Source organism: Cherax quadricarinatus, chromosome 87, assembly GCF_038502225.1.
Source record: "Cherax quadricarinatus isolate ZL_2023a chromosome 87, ASM3850222v1, whole genome shotgun sequence".
Taxonomy (NCBI): domain Eukaryota; kingdom Metazoa; phylum Arthropoda; class Malacostraca; order Decapoda; family Parastacidae; genus Cherax; species Cherax quadricarinatus.
In genome coordinates this window covers 175,001-179,268 of record NC_091378.1, presented here as the reverse complement: position 1 = coordinate 179,268, position 4,268 = coordinate 175,001, and the positions used below count along the sequence as shown (strand labels likewise).

General features: G+C 34.9%; 1 long non-coding RNA gene across 2 annotated transcripts in view; it reads left to right on the top strand.

The window, feature by feature from the left end:
• Positions 1-2,153: 2,153 nt before the first annotated feature.
• Positions 2,154-4,268, top strand: part of LOC138855262 (uncharacterized) — an 81,805-nt gene continuing 79,690 nt past the window's right edge. Inside the window, exon 1 of one of the 2 annotated variants that reach the window (XR_011394455.1) lies at positions 2,154-2,510. This is a non-coding gene — a long non-coding RNA (uncharacterized lncRNA). The remainder of the gene's footprint in view (positions 2,511-4,268) is intronic. The other variant, XR_011394454.1, reaches the window with a different exon arrangement.

The window sequence follows — 4,268 nt, the reverse complement described above, 5'->3', positions numbered from 1 at the left end:
AGGTCTCAGACACTCCCTAAAGAGGGAGCCAAGGCCGGGCCACCACTTGGAAAAGGCCCGGGCCGGGAGAATACCGGCTAATCTTTAACTAACAACTAACTAACTTGTCTTGTTCTTTAATGTTTTGATGATGAGCGAGATTTCAGTACAATTTGTTGGGGCTAAAAATAGAGTATTTGGGTAGTTGCCAGTGAGGTAGTCTTTTGGTTGAATGTTTGAGTTTGGAATTGTGCTTGCTAGCTTTCACCCTATGATCGAGAAAAAGACATTAAGTTTGTTGGCAGTATCGGTTGACTGGAGGAGAGGTTCATCTGTTTTCGTTAAGTTAATCGTTCTGTTTTGTGACAGCTTTCTAGATCTTAGGATTTCCGATAAGATTTTCTAGGTCATTTTCACATCACATTTTATGTCCTGAAATCTGCTTTTGTAGTACAGTATTTTTGACCTCCTTATTAGATTGATTAGTATTGTCGAGTAACGTTTAGTCGTATCCGTTGTTATTAAACTCATTCTGTACTGTTTTTCATATAGGCGTTTTTTTTATCAATAGAGTTAAGGATGCTGTTTGTAAGCCATAGGCTGTTTAGTCTCTTAGTCATGATCTGCTAAGGTTTTTTTTATCGGGCAATGCATGTTATAGAGGTATTTTTTTTTTGTAAGAAAATATTAACACATTCATCAATATCGGGGTTGACTGCTAGTTCTTTTTGAGAGTCAATGTTATTTCATGCTGAAATAAAGTTATTGACAGATGACTCGTCATGAAGTCGGAAGGTGATCTTAGTTGTGTCCTGAGGTAATTTACGTAAGTTGGTTATGAGAAAGGTGGGTTAGTGGTCAGTGGTGTTATCTGTGATTATGTCTGATTTTAATGGGGATATTATGTTTGTCCAGATATGGTCTAGTAATGAGGGATTTGTATCGGAGATTCTAGTAGGTTGTGTTATTGCTGGCAGAAGTAAACAGCTGTTCATAGTGTTTGTAAACTCAGTTACTTGAGGCTCATGGTCATGGATGAGGTTTATGTTAAAGTCCCCTGTAAGAATCAGGTGGTGTTTATTCATCTGTGTCAGTGCGTCAAATGATTTCCTGATCAGCTGGGCTATGGTTCGTACGTTGCATTGCGTGCGATCAGCGGTAGCACCTGGTTGATCAAGCCCTGATTCACGGGTAGGTCTGGTCTAGGACTGGGCCGCGGGAGTGTTGGCCAGCGGAAACATCCTTTATTTTAACAGACTCTCTCCCACCGAAGAAGATTGACCTGAAACAGAACAAACACTTTCACCGTCATTCATTCAATCACTGTCTTCCCGCATGATTGTATACAGTATATTCCTTGATACTGCGTATTGTACGGACACCCCATTTACCCAACACTTGAATAATTCCAGCACTGGATTTTTTCTTATATATTAATATTTTTTTTGTCTAGGGCATAAAAATCTAAAGTTCGAATTTATTACGAATTTGCATAGCAATTTATCCCAGGATGTCACCTACAATATCCTGTTCACTGCTAGGTGACCATGGGCAAGGCAGCAGGTGTAAGGATGCATTCCTTTATGCCTAGCCCAGCTCACTGATTTCGATAATAAATAAAAACTGCAATTTCTTAAAGAAGAATCTGTGTGACTAGTATTATGATAACATGTGTGCATTATCGTAAGGCAACACGTGGCAATTTGTACCCAGGTACTGACTAAATATTGCTAATCAATATCCCTAATCAATAAAAGGGTTAATGCCCTCTTCGTAATTTATCCGTGGTACAATAAGGTAAAATTGTATTTAAACCCAGTCACTTGTCGGTTAAGCGTATTAACTGCGTCCTTAAGAGATTTATAATTAATGATTTGACAAATTTTATTAAATATTGAGATTTAGAAATAAGGCTTGGCAGAGGCGTATGAGTTAATTAATAAAATATTCCATAGATGGCGTGAGCAGCACTAATGTCGACTGCAAACTGTCAGGTTGTTACCCGGGTTTGTTTTACCCTTTGTGAAGCCACCACATGATTATACACAAGAGTTATATACTCATCTCCATACTTTATATACAGAGCACAAACACCTTCCTCACAAAGCCCTAAGATAATAGCATATAAATATTATAAGGTTATGATAATTTAGTTTTAAACTTGGCGCGTGCATCAGTGTGGGAAACATTCAACAACTGTTGGGTAGCTCCAAAGCTCTACAGCTGAAGGCAGCCATTGTGAAGAATTTGCTATTAAATCGCTGGCCATCGGCCCGAAAATAAGCTTTTAGTGTGACAAGATATACTTAGTGAAATCATTAGTGCATCAACAGGTGCTTATGTGGTCTTTGGTGGAATTAAACGGAGATAATTGTAAAAAATCTCCCTAATCGTAGGGTCATCTCTATGGGGACTCTAGTCCTCTTCTGAAATTGAGATGCAGAGTCACAACCAGAAGAAACAGCAGTACGTGACGCCGCCGGGTCGGTATCATCAAAATAAAACATATTCTACATTTTTCCAACCTCCAGGTAGGTAATGGTGGAGATGGAAGTATGGGAGAGGAAGTGAGAGAAGAGGAGGGGGGAGGGAGGTACGCCGGCTGACATTAGTAGTGGGAGGAGCTCAGCTGACACTTATACACCTCACATTAACTACTCTCACTTCTAACTTCTTCTCACACTTCTCTCGCATATTTTCACATTTCACTTACAATGTGATATTTTAAAGAAGAAAAGCGAAATTACTCCAAATTTGTGTATTTTTTACGTTTGTCATTGTTAATACTCGTAATATTTTTAATTACTCTAGACCCTTATTTACGTAGAAAAAATGATAGTGTGTAATAATCTCTACATATTATATCCTGTGCACAGGACAGCCATTTTTATTGTCTTGAGTATATTTTCCTTGTGATGGTGAGTCATCTGTCTTCACATCCTTGACGTCAGTCATGGACTTTTGGTCAAAGCAATTTGACTTGTCTGCCCTTCCTTGGAACGAACTTTATTACTCTCCATTCCCCTAGGCATGGTATGACCCATGGGTTTAATGCTCCCTCCTCCATGAATAATAATAATAAAAAGTAAACTGATTTCCATTTTTATTTTTGAGAATGAAATTTTATATGACAGTAACTATACATTATAATATGTATACCAGTTATTGTCATGATAAAATTTCATGCTCATAAAAAAGTATTAATATATATAAATATATATATAATGTATATAAATATATATATATATATATAAATAATATATAAATAATATATATAATATATATAAATAAATATATATAAATTATAAATATATATAAATTATATATGTAAAATATATATATATAAATATATAAATATGTATATATAATATATATAAATATATATATATAATATAAATATAATTATATATAATATATATATATATATATATATATATATATATATATATATATATATATATATATATATATATATATATATATATATATATATATATATATATATATATATATATATATATATATATATATATATATATTATTGTATTATATATATTATATTATGTAGGGCGAAATGACAGTAGTTTGTTGGATTATGCATTGGTAGATAAAAGACTGTTGAGTAGACTTCAGGATGTACATGTTTATAGAGGGGCCACAGATATATCAGATAACTTTCTAGTTGTAGCTACACTGAGAGTAAAAGGTAGATGGGATACAAGGAGAATAGAAGCATCAGGGAAGAGAGAGGTGAAGGTTTATAAACTAAAAGAGGAGGCAGTTAGGGTAAGATATAAACAGCTATTGGAGGATAGATGGGCTAATGAGAGCATAGGCAATGGGGTCGAAGAGGTATGGGGTAGGTTTAAAAATGTAGTGTTAGAGTGTTCAGCAGAAGTTTGTGGTTACAAGAAAGTGGGTGCAGGAGGGAAGAGGAGCGATTGGTGGAATGATGATGTAAAGAGAGTAGTAAGGGAGAAAAAGTTAGCATATGAGAAGTTTTTACAAAGTAGAAGTGATGCAAGGAGGGAAGAGTATATGGAGAAAAAGAGAGAAGTTAAGAGAGTGGTGAAGCAATGTAAAAAGAGAGCAAATGAGAGAGTGGGTGAGATGTTATCAACAAATTTTGTTGAAAATAAGAAAAAGTTTTGGAGTGAGATTAACAAGTTAAGAAAGCCTAGAGAACAAATGGATTTGTCAGTTAAAAATAGGAGAGGAGAGTTATTAAATGGAGAGTTAGAGGTATTGGGAAGATGGAGGGAATATTTTGAGGAATTGTTAAATGTTGA